This window comes from Eleutherodactylus coqui, chromosome 4 (genome assembly GCF_035609145.1).
Source record: "Eleutherodactylus coqui strain aEleCoq1 chromosome 4, aEleCoq1.hap1, whole genome shotgun sequence".
NCBI classification, from domain to species: domain Eukaryota; kingdom Metazoa; phylum Chordata; class Amphibia; order Anura; family Eleutherodactylidae; genus Eleutherodactylus; species Eleutherodactylus coqui.
In genome coordinates, this window is record NC_089840.1 from 259,062,640 (window position 1) to 259,076,029 (window position 13,390).

Genomic DNA, 13,390 nt, shown 5'->3' on the forward strand with positions numbered 1-13,390 from the left:
TACACAATAAAATAGACGTAGCTGCACCTGAGCTCTCCGGAGGCACAAACAGAAAACAGGCGGCTTGAGTTACAAAAGTATCGGCTGAATTATTAATCCCCGGTAATAGAAGAGGACACAGTACAACACCCCGCAGATAGTGGTTTCAGCAGGCTTCAGGCACAGACTGGGCGCCCGCAACTAATCCGCCCAGCTTTGCCTGGATGTGATGGGGACATTTTATTTGTATGGATAACTGTGCACAGATTAGAAAACCTGCAAAGCCCTAATCCGGCGTGACAGAGTGGGCCCAGTAGGAGACCCTCCCCGGCATCTCATCGCAGACACCCCTTGATTGCTGCATCTCGCACATCCTCATGCCAGTATACATTCGTGGAAATGGACGTGGGAAAAATTTTTTTTTTTAAAAAAACCTCTCGGCTTCTACTAAACCTCATGAATGACAGGACCAGGATTTAGTAACGGCATGATGCAATGCTGCGGGATTCAGGGGAAACTGATTAAATACTGGCAAGTTGTGTGTAAGCTGCAAAAAAAAGCACTAGGATATCAGAAAGCAGATCTAATATAATATACAGTATTTAAGTTGCAGACAAGGGTCTGCAGCAGCCCCCATACTTGGTGCATCCTCCATATTAGCACTATGTGCGAGGTCCTATAAATTAGGATATAGGCTCCCTTTATACAAAGCGATAGATTGTTCGCACGAGCGAACGCTTTTGGAACGATAATCGTTCGGATTAAAAGGGCCCCATTCCAGAAGGAACAGGACGCCTGAGCAAGAATCAAAAGGATTTCCATATGTTAATACCTAGTGAGGCCTCCTATGGCCCTAATGACATAGGACATTTCTGTGGCATATTTTCTACAGACATCGGATACACTTTAGCTGGTATTTCCTTCCATTCATCCTGCAAATGTCTGAGGAGTTTTTTTTCAAAGAAGCTGTTTATATTTCTGACCCAACGTTCTAGTTTACCCCAAAGTTTTCTCTAAGAAGAAGGACGCCGTCACCTGACATTCCAGTGCATCCCAAAGATGTTCAGTAAGGTTCAGGTCGGGACTCTGCAGCCAGTCCAATCATGGAACATCCAGATCCTCAAATCAACGTAAACCAGCGTTGAATCTGTGACAAGGTGTGTTGTCTTGTTGGAAGTATGGACGCCCATTACCAGAGTATTACCACATTGGCAGAAGCACATTGTCTAGAATGTCAAGATATACCTCTGTGTTCATGATTCGTCACTACAACCAATGGGCCGAGACCATGCCATGTAAAACATTCCAAAACCTTAAAGGGGTTGTCTCGTGAAATCAAGTGGGGGTAAGCACTTCTGTATGGCCATATTAATGCACTTTGTAATATACATCGTGCATTAATTATGAGCCATACAGAAGTTATTCACTTACCTGCTCCGTTGCTAGCGTCCCCGTCGCCATGGATCCGTCTAAATTCGCTGTCTTCTGGCGTTTTTAGACGCGCTTGCGCAGTCCGGTCTTCTCCCTGGTGAATGGGGCCGCTCGTGCCGGAGAGCTGGTCCTCGTAGCTCCGCCCCATCACGTGTGCCGATTCCAGCCAATCAGGAGGCTGGAATCGGCAATGGACCGCACAGAGCCCACGGTGCACCATGGGAGAAGACCTGCGGTGCATCGTGGGTGAAGATCCCGGCGGCCATCTTGGTAAAGGAAGAAAGAAGTCGCCGCAGCGCGGGGATTCGGGTAAGTAATAAACTTTTTTTTTTTTTAACCCATCCCTTGGGTTTGTCTCGCGCCGAATGGGGGGCCTATTGAATTTTAAAAAAACCCGTTTCGGCGTGAGACAACCCCTTTAAGGAAACTCGCACTGTACCCAATTAGTGGCACACCACACTCAAGCAAAAGGTGTTCCCAGACGTAGCCATCTGATTTCAAGATGGAGTAGTACGATTCATCAGTTGTCCAATGAGGATGCTCCTTGCACCATTATAGATTTGCCTATGCATCTTTGAGAGAACGCGACAGTTGTTTGCAGGATGAATGGAGGGAAACACCAACTTAAGCGAATCAGACATTAGTAGAAAAGTATGCCACATAGATGTCTGATGTCATTAGGGCCAAAAGAGCCCCACTAAGTATTGTATGGAAATAAATACTACTTTTGATTCTTGCTCAGGTGGCTAATTACTTTTTGTAGGATTGTGTATAAAGTATGTGTGTAGTCGAGCGTATAGACCCACGTGCCCAGCAATGAAAATAGAACACCCTGCATTTTTTCCTATGTCGCTGAGTATTTAGGAGGCTGAAGGAAGTCATTCCACCTGAAGACCCAAATCCATTTACACTTAAATGCATCCTTAGCATAATGAATTTCCTGATCCAGCTTGTCACTACCCAAACCAGCGGCTTATTCCTGCCCATCACACTAACTCACACTGACCTTAATCCTGGCGGGATCACGCAGTAATCCTTAAATCTATATGCAGAGGACAAATATACAACGCACAGGCACGAGGGTGTAATTACTTCCCTACAAAAAGGTCCTTTGATGACTGCAGAAAATAGTTGCCGTGGAGCATGTCCCCACGTTTTACTGGTTGCAGCCCCGACGCAGAGGACCTCACAGGGGGAAATGCAGAGGGAGCAGATGCGTCTCCCATTAGCTCGCCATGTTGGGATTAGGTGGGCATTAACCCATTCACAGCAGTTTAACCCTTCCTAAATGGGTCACAGCAAATGGAGGTTATGCAAGAACTCATGTGGTGACCGAACTTCATCAATTGCTACAGGATTAAACATAATGAAGCTTGCAAGAACCGCAACAGGGAACATCCTAGAAAGGCTGGCCTAGAAATGAAACTTACCGTGTGACTAACATTGAGATAAGCAAATGATTACAATATCAGAGCAACAGGATCCTTTATTGCAGAAAACTGAACCCTTGAAGGGAGGCTCTAGTACCCTGTTGTACCGCCTCTAGCTTGGATACAAGATGTGATACAGGCGGGCATGGAGGCTCTAGTACCCTGTTGTACCGCCTCTACCTTGGCTACAAGATGTGATATGGGGGGCATGGAGGCTCTAGTACCCTGTTGTACCGCCTCTAGCTTGGATACAAGATGTGATACAGGCAGGCATGGAGGCTTTAGTACCCTGTTGTACTGCCTCTACCTTGGATACAAGATATGATACAAGTAGGCATAGAGGCTCTAGTATCCTGCTGTACTGCCTCTAGCTTGGATACAAGATGTGATACCGGCGGGCATGGAGGCTCTAGTACCCAGTTGTACCGCCTCTAGCTTGGATGCAAGATACAAGTAGATGCATGACACAAGTAGGCATGGAGGCATACAGGTTCCATATCGTATCCTGAGGCATATCCCTCCACATTTGCTGTAAAATGAGCCTCTAGATCATGCAATCTCTTACGCAGTTGAAGTTGGCATTCCAGATGGTCACGTACATGTCCTATTGGCAATAAATCTAGTGACCGGGCAGCCACGGAAGTTTGGTATAGTTGTGGAGACATTCCTGTGACCCCCTTGTGTGTGCGGCCGAGCATTATCCTGCTGGAAGCCGCCATGAGAGGAACACATGTGGCTGCAGGATGTCCTGAACATATCGCTGAGCTGGCATTGAGCCTCGTACCACTACTAGGGGTGACCGACTGTCGTATGCAATGGCCCCCCAGAGCATCCCACTAGCAGGGTGCAAAAGTGCTGCTCCACAGCAAAGGTAGGATTGAGGCGCCCATCCCAAGGTCTCCAGACACTAACCCGGCCGTCGTCAGCGCCCAAACTAAACCTGGATTCATTGCTAAAGACAACCGAGTTCCACTTGGTAGCGTCTAGTTTCATTGTTCACGACACCAAAGCAAAAAGAGGGGACAGTGGGTGTCAAACATAGTACGCGTAATGAAAATTGTGAGACCAAACGTCCTTCAGCCAAACGCCTGGAACTTGTTCCGACAAATCACAGGCATCTGTACTGATGGCGGCAACTGTCTCAGGATGGTGGCCAATGAAACAGTTGGAGCTGCTTGTGTTTGCTGGACAATCAGACCATCCTCTCTACTGGTGGTCTTTTAAGTGCGCCCTGAGCCCAGTCGCCTGTACCCTTACTCATCCACTGATCCTAATAGCCCAGGTGGTGGGCCATTCATCGATACGACCATCCACCTTTTCAAATCCCAATAATGCGCCCCTCTCAAACCCTGTTAACAGAGAAATCTCTTCTCTGTGTCGTAGAAGCTAATGTGAGCAGAACTGCGTAAGCAAATGTAAGATTGCCCGCGAGTTACTGCATATCACACAGGCATACTGCGCACGAGTAATATGCGGTAATCATACGCTCGTGTGAACCCAGCCCAAGTAACGAATATTACAGAACAGTTTACTATCACTGTGAATGGAATTACGGAAAATCACCTTGATATGAGTAAAAAAAAAAGCTTCAGATTTTCTACTGTAATTGTACTGTAACTAGACTGCCGGTGTGCTGTGGAAATTCAGCAACAATCTGCACTAATTCTGCAACGTGTGAACGCAGTCTAAAGAAAGGATGCTGCTGGAGTGAGAGCACCATTGATCAAACATTAATGGCTTAACCTAATTACAGACCAATAATATTAAGGGCCCCTGTCCACGGGCGTTGCGGTATCCCACGGCAGATCTATGCCGTGGGAGCCACCGCCCGGGAGCAGGAGCCAGCAGACAGTCTGACCGCGGAGAATCTCGGCAATTGCCGGCCGCTAGCAGAGAAACGCAATGATTCTTCGCTCATGGATGGGGGGGGGCATTTTCCATAGCAACGCTATGGAAAGCTTCAGACAGCGCAATTCGCCGGTGATTTACTGCCGGCGAAATCATGCCTGTGGACAGGGGGCCTAAAAGGTTTACCTAACTTTTTTTTAGAATAAGCTGCCAAGGTATAACACTAGATGTAACATCAACTGATCTTCCCTGTGCTACTGGGGAATAAAATAATGCAGCCATCTATAAGAGAGATGGTGAGGGAACACTTTGATAACAAATGAAATCAAGTCTTAAGGTTCAGATGAATTACATCCTAGGATACTGAAGGAAGCACCAGAGGTAATTGCTGAACCACTCAACAGAATCTTTGAAAATTCCTGGAGAACAGGAGAAGTCCCAGAAGATTGGAAAAAGGCTGATGTTGTCCCATCTTCAAAAAAAAGGGAAGAAGATGGACCCAGGAAACTACAGGCCTGTGAGTCCGACTTCTATACTAGAAAAAAAAATCTTTGAATAAATTATTAAATGGCATGTATGCCAGTACTTGGATGAGAATGGAGTAATTAACCAGAGCCAGCATGGGTTTGTAACAGACAAGTCATGTCAGACGGATCCAATTTCCTTCTATGACAGAATCACCGACTGGGTTGATCAGGAAAATGCGGTAGATCTAGTAAATCTTGACTTTAGCAATGCATTTGACAAATCTCATACCATACTTCTTGGGAAAAAAAAAAAAAAAAAGATCAAATATGGGATTGAAAAGGCAACTATTAGGTCGATTTTATACTGGCTAAGTGATCGTACTCAAAAAATGGTCATAAATGGCTGCATATCCAATTGGGAAAATGTGTCAAGTGTGGAACCACAAGCCTCTGTCCTAGGCCCAGTAGTAGACAGCATTTTTATAAATGATCTGGAGGAGGAAATTGAGGAGAAGCTAATTAAATTTGCAGATGACATAAAGCTAGGAAGGATAGCTAACAATAGAGAGGAGAGCAGATTAAAAAAGACCTAGAACAGCTTGAACAGTGGGCAGCAACTAACAAGTTATCAAACTAGCAGAAATGCAAAGTCCTACATCTGGCAAGAAAAATGAAAAAAAAAAAAAAAAGCATACAGACTGGGAGGAATTGGGCTAAGCAGCACATGTGAAAAAGACTTGGGTATACTAATAGATCATAGACTGAATATGAGTCAACAATGTGATGCAGCAGCCAAAAAGGCTAACACAATTCTGGGATGTATTAAGAGAAGCATAGAGTCTCGATCACGTGAGCTAATTATCTACCCTCTACTCTTACTTATTCAGACCTCATCTGGAATACTGTGTCTAGTTCTGGGCACCCCAATTTAAAAAAAAAAAAAAAAGACAAATTTAAAAAAAGCTACTAGGATGGCGAGTGCTCTGTAAATCATGTCCTATGAGGAACGGTTAAAGGATCTGAGAATATTTCGCTTGCAAAAAAAAAAAGAAGGCTGAGAGGGGACTTAATAGCTGTCTACAAATATCTGAAGGGCTGTCACAGTGCAGAGGGATCAGCCCTATTCTCATTTGCACAAGGAAAGACTAGAAGCAATGGGATGAAACAGAAAGGGAGGAGACACAAAAATAAATAAAAAGTAAAAAAAAATATCTGACAGTGAGGGTGATAAATGAGTGGAACAGGTTGCCACAGGAGGTGGTAGGTTCTTCAATTTAATTTTTCACACAGAGGCTGGACAGATATCTGTCTGGGATGATTTGGTGATCCTGCACTGAGCAGGGGGTTGGACCCGATGACCCTGGAGGTCCCTTCCAATTCTACCATTCTATAAATCTATGTGCGCATTATAGGACTTATATTCTGCATTTATCACCTTTTCTCCCTATACAAGCTGTTTATATGATTGGCAGTTCTCTAAAAACTAGTGGGAGGAGCCTGGTTTTCAGCACAATCATCATGGAGGACACTACAGCACTACTGAGCAATTTACATGAGAACAGGAGCAGACAACTCACCTTTAGCTCCAGCAGGACTTCTGTTTGTCTCTCCCTTCTACTCTCAGACATCACCCCCCTTCTCTACTTTGTCGTGCCTTCCTGCTGTCTCCAGTCACCCATTTGACAGCAGGCACTGGACCGCAAGTTGGGACAGTCACTTTAGAGGGATTCAACACAAAATTATCATTTTCACGTAGTTAAATAGAACAGGGACCTGGTGGGCCTTTGTGGTAGGGGTTTGTAAATGTGTTACTAACGTGGTTTTTAAGTACTGTGTCTCTTGGTGCCAGGTGGAAGGACACAAATGTGAGGAGATACTACAGCTTAGTACGGATGAAGCAAAAAGAAGATCCAGCAAGTACATAGGGTTACCACCTATGCTCCATGCAACGTAGTCCTAACTGAGGACAGACATTGAGCTAGCACAGAGGCATGAAGAATTGTACCACACCAGGCCTGTAGTTGCAAAGTAAGGCCTCATGTCCATGAGCGGGTCAGATTTCACATGTGGGAGCCAACAGTGGAATCAGACCCTGCCCACGGCCGGCCACCCAGCATACCTGTCCGGGTCTGTACTGCGGGTGTGTGCGGAAGCGCCAGCCAGCACACACACAGTATTTTTAATTTTTTTTTTTTTTTTTTTTAATTCCTGCTTTCCCGTGGAATCCGCATCCTGTCTACAAGGTCAATTGCGGATGGGCCACGGATCAGACCGCTTCCATTGACTTCAATGAAAGCCGTCCGTGCGGGAACCGCACTAAAATGGAGCATGCTGCAATTTGTTTTCTGCATGTGGAATCTGGAAAAGAAATCTCATGTCAAAAATTCAAGTGCGGATGCCCATGGTTCCCTATGGGCGGCTTGAACTGTGGATCTTCCACGCGGATTCCACAATTTTAAATCTGCCTTGTGGACATTGGGCCTTAGTCTTCAGAAAAGAGTGTGTTGGCCTCCAGCGGAGGAACGGGAGGGCATATTGACCAGCTTGGAAGGATCGCTGATCAACAAATCGGTCTCCTCACATTTACCTGACCAAAACTTGGCACTGGGAAGACAGCAAGACTGATTGTGCCTCTTGCCATAAGGGACGGTTTTCAGTTCATGTGAGTGACGTTATTTGTTGGAGCAAGAAGGAAGTCTGTCCCCCTGCAATGCCTGGCAAGGTATAAAGTGCCTGGCAAGGCTTGCAACCGGGCCATTGCGGAATGGGTGGTAGAGGCATCACAGGAAATGGAAACCACTGGGAAGAGTCTGACAGACTCCCCTGCAGCAAGTCAATCAAGAAACCTGCCCGAGGCTACTTCCAAAAAGATGGCATCAGCACACACTTGCTACTCATCACATCGGCACCATATAACCACAAGTAGTTCGAAAAGTAAAATCATCATTTAAACTCTCCGAAGCCTCTTTTAAAACCCAATTCTACCAACAGTAACTACCCAGTTTACTTTGATTCTGCATATACGCAGTGTATAGAACTATGTGTAGCTGTATCTACTGTAGAAGAGACTTCCTCCCCATGCCACACAGTCTTATAGTATATCCTTCCCACTCAAGCAACCGGCTTCCCGCCTAGGAACAAGCAAATTCAGTGGAATAGTCCAAGACTGTCGGCTGTGCGCCAAAGATCCACAACATCTCCACCAAACAGCAGCAAAGTATCAAAATTCACTTCTGCCATGCAGAGTTAATCCTTTGCAACAATATGTCACTTAAAGGAGATGTCCCGCGCCGAAACGGGTTTTTTTTTTTTTTAACCCCCCCCCCCCCCCGTTCGGCGCGAGACAACCCCGATGCAGGGGTTAAAAAACCCACCCGCACAGCGCTTACCTGAATCCCGGCGGTCCGGCGTCTTCATACTCACCTGCTGAAGATGGCCGCCGGGATCCTCTGTCTTCATGGACCGCAGGGCTTCTCTGCGGTCCATTGCCGATTCCAGCCTCCTGATTGGCTGGAATCGGCACGTGACGGGGCGGAGCTACACGGAGCTACACAGAGCCCCATAGAGAAGAGGAGAAGACCCGGACTGCGCAAGCGCGGCTAATTTGGCCATCGGAGGGCGAAAATTAGTCGGCACCATGGAGACGAGGACGCCAGCAACGGAGCAGGTAAGTATAAAACTTTTTATAACTTCTGTATGGCTCATAATTAATGCACAATGTACATTACAAAGTGCATTATTATGGCCATGCAGAAGTGTATAGACCCACTTGCTGCCTCGGGACAACCCCTTTAAGAATGAAGTTCCTTATGAGCAGATGATCATAACTACATGCAAAAGAAGTATGGGAGCATGGAAAAGGTAGGTTGTGGGCACCATGGCCTTCAGTGTTCTCAATATAGGAACAGTGAATGTGTAGCTGCTACTGTTTACGGGGACACTGACTACATATGAAAGTCTAATGGATGGAATGTATAAAAAGTCTATGACCACTAGAAAAGAATCAGATGCAGAAGAAGAAACACTCTGAAACATTGTTTGCTGCTTCAATCTGTCTGAAGAGCGGCAGACTGAGTCAGCGGTAAATAAAGTATCCATTTCTCCTGGAACGTGATCGCTCCCAGGTAATGTTCACGGCAGCCCAGTTTCCAAAGCAGAGGCGTCTTCAAATACAACGGAGGAACAAACTGAAGGTATAGGGGACAAAAGCACGTTAAAAAAATAAAGGGAGGGCGCAGATCTCATAACAGTAAGGTTAAAGGGCACCCGGATCAGTTACCGATCACCAGGGACCTATGAATAAATAACACACGGATGATGAATGCATCAATGATCACATTTCAAAAGGACTCCACAAAGTAACCAGGAATGACATTAAAAATGCTGGAACAAGGGGCTCATCTGCAAGAAGAGTGTTCGCTCCAACACATATATGCCATTCAGTAGCTCCTCAAGAACTGGAAGCTACAGAAGTGGTTAAATACAAAAGTTTCCACGCCAGATGGCGAACCGCGTAAAGTTGCATAAATTCAAAAAACATTAGGGAGTTGTCACTTTGTCAAGACTGTCGAGGTAACCTGCTAGACAGCTGCCACCGCACAGCAATGGCTGGGATCCTAGAACGCTCATACCCTGGGCATTTAACCCTTGCAATGCAGCTTCCTCTCCGTGGCCCCCTCCCCACATCAGTTCCAACTATTGCCAAAATGTGCAGGATAAGGATCCCAAGCAAGACACAAGGATCGGACATGAAACACCAAAAAAATATGTTGCTCACAGTTCTTTCATCCTCACTAGAGATGAGAGAGTATACTCGCTAAAGGCAATTGCTCGAGCAAGCTTTGCCTTTAGCGAGTACCTGCCCGCTCGAGATGAAAGGTTCGGGTGCCGGCGTGGGGGAGCGGTGAGTAGCGGCAGTCAGCAGGAGGGAGCGGGGGGGGGGGGGGAAGAGAGATCTCCCCTCCGTTCCTCCCCGCCCGCCGCCGGCACCCGAACCTTTTGTCTCGAGCGGGCAGGTACTCGCTAAAGGCAATGCTCGCTCGAGCAATTGCCTTTAGCGAGTATACTCGCTCATCTCCAATCCTCACATAACTGTCTAAATGGCACATTCAACTCAAGCCCTAACTGCAATCAGGGCGTAGCTAAAGGCTCATGGACCTTAGTGCAAAAGTTTATCTTGGGGTCCCCAAACTTCTCTTAACCCCTTAATGCAGAGCTGTAACGTGAAGCTTCTGGGCCGCAATGCAAAACCTGTAACAGAGCCCCCAACTATAATGCTTTATTCATAGTACTGGGCTCCTTATATGGAGAAAAGAGGCCTTATGGTCCCTCTAAGGCTCCTGGGCCCGGGTGCAACCGCATCCCCTGCATCCTCTATAGTGAGCCAGTGACTGCAATAAGTCATCCTAGAGAGGCGCTCCGCTCCATTTCCTTTGTACAGTTCTGCCCTCAGATCCGGACAGTGAAAATACCAGACCCATCCGGCACACACCAGACCCAAGTGGCCAACATTGACTATAATGGGGTCTGCCTGGCTTTTGTCATTATGACCGGTATTTTCTCAGATGAAGCAGCACAGCATGTTGCACCATTTTGTATGGGATTTTGTGCCGATGCAGGTACGAATGGGGCCCTTAAGGGGCATTTAAAAAAAAAATCGTTCAAAATGAACAAAAGCGAAATTATAATCGTGCAGTCTAAACGCAGCCAGTGACCGAACCATGAATAATCACTTTTCGTTCATCATTGATTTGATGCAGGCATAAAAATCATTGACTTATTCACTAATTATTCGATTTAAATACTAATCATTCAGTGGCGCTCACTTCTTATACAGCGAATGCGAAAGACTGAATGATTCTCATTTGACCGAGCCAACGATGTATCAGCTGGTATAAAATGGCTGCGCAAGCGAATGAACATACTCCGACATAGTTTGGGTACTCCTCTTCGCTTCGTTACGATAACAGAGCTATTGGCAGTCAACCCAGCACTGAAGAAGAGTTAGGTCACCTGCACATGAGCGGGTCGGATTCCGCAAGCTCATTGCGGAAGGGGTGGCTCCCATAGACTTTAATGGAAGCCGTCAGTGCGAAGTCCGCACAGAATTGCAGCATGTTGCGATTTCTTCTGCATGAGCAGAAAAAAGTTAAAAATTTAAAAACACAATCACTATCGATTTCCGCTCGTGGAGAGGAAATAGCGATTTGCCATAGGATGCTATAGGCTGTATTTGCTGCGGAATTCGGAAGTGGACACCTGCGCTGGACTCCGCAATACAAATCCGCCCGTGTGCAGCCGGCCTTATGGTAACGAACGTGTAACCCGTTTAACAATAAAATGTAAAACATTAAAACTTTTACTGTGGCTTTAACCCCTTAATGTGGCCATTTTATTTTCTTCAGTTTTGTTTTCTTCTCTCCACTTTCAAAAAAAAATCATAAGTTATTTTCCAGTAAACAGCCATCTGAGGGCTTATTTTTTGTGAGCCAATTTAATGTGCCATACAATGTACTGAAGACGACAAAAAATAAATAAATAAAAAAATTTTTTAAAAAACCCACATCTTTGGGTGGGGGTTATTTTTACAGCATACACACTGCATGCAGCAAAAATGACAACTTTATTCTGTGGTACTGTACGATTACATCTGCAGCAGCGTTTGTAAACCTGTCCGAAACCTACACGAGTGGGAACTGGTTCCATGCAGACTGGACGCAAGTGTGATCCACATACTAAAGACTGTATAGACAAGGATATAAGGAAAAAAAAAAAAGTTTAGGGTGTGTGACGCGACCTCTAGACATAATTAAACGAGATTGTATATTGCCAAACTTCTCTATTTATTGATTAAAACCAGCACATCTACGCGTTTCGAGATTGGCAAACCTCTTCCTCAGTACTTGCTGGGGATAAACGACTGGATGCTGACAGTGCATCTCTCAGAGAAGATTCAGCAATGCTGTGTATCGCCACCAAGTGCTGAAGAAGAGGCCCAACAACCTCGAAACGTGTACATGCTGGTTTTAATCAATAGAGAAGTTTGGCAATATACAAGCTTATGCAATTCTATTACTTCTGAAGTTGGGGGTTGCGTTACTTGGGGTGAGCTGCCCTTTTATAGAGACTCCTTTCCTCTGTCTCTGTAACCTCTCTCTAACTTACCAGCCTTCAAGAAGAGGACACAGTTTCCAAAATTTATATCTCCATTTTCCACTGGGATTGCTCCACCACTTTTAGCCTCCAGTACTCTACATACCAAAGACTGTAGACAGAAGTCTCAGAATCTGTACATAACTTCTGCAGATACAGCCTAGACAAGGTCACCTTCCCAGCCGAACCATCCACTACCCGATTAACAGCTGTCAGAAAGTATCCAAAATTGATGTCTAGCATGTTTATTATACCACCCATTCCTACTTCTGCGCTGTGGGCCAGGTAAAAGCCCTGGTCACCGCTGCTGAGCCACCGCTGGGAGACCCACAACCTATGTCTCATCCCAAGCAAAAATACGCTCCGCCGATTTACAAAGGTTATCAAGGTTACCAAAAATTCTGGGTAAATTAACAGACGTAGCAATAGAGCTGAAGAGACAGACATGGTGAGGCACAATTACATTGTCAAGACTAGATAATTTTATACCTCTAAGCCAAGTCTGTGCCAAGCTTCCTTAGGCTTTAGTCGGACGGCATGGGACCATTTGACTTTTATTACACCCAGATCTTACTTTTAAAACGTTTATAGTGCATTATAAAAGTTCAATAAAACGTTTTTGTGGAATATTTTTGTAGAGTCTTCAAAATACAGCATACCATAGATATTGCATTTTTCCCCACAGGAGTCTCTATAAGACTTGAAAAACACCAGGAAAAAAAAAAAAAAAAGGCACCAAAAGAACTTTATATGTGACTGGCCAACACTTCTCAATCTAGACTCCCCCCCTTTCCCTCTCACATGACATCTGGTTCTGCCAATTGTGGGAAGAAACCATACACAGTTAGATAAAATCTACCCCATAGAGTCCCGCTCACTATCTGGTAGTCGCTAGACACATTAGATTCTGAACAGAGTATCAACATCTGTGGCCAGAAGAAGCCATGGATAGGATGCGAGACAAGCAAGATCTAGAGTTGGAAAGTGGCCTTCACTTAAAGCTTAACTTTTGTATCTGTGCAGGGTCTATCCTATGAGGCCTAGAGGGACGTAAACAGAGGCGTAACCTGAAGTTTCTGGGCC

At 45.5% G+C, this 13,390-nt stretch overlaps 1 protein-coding gene across 4 annotated transcripts in view; it reads right to left on the reverse strand.

Annotated features, from left to right (window-relative positions):
* CTBP2 (C-terminal binding protein 2) overlaps window positions 1-13,390 on the reverse strand; it is a 98,258-nt gene that overhangs the window by 40,238 nt on the left and 44,630 nt on the right. The gene's annotated exons all lie outside the window — the stretch shown is intronic.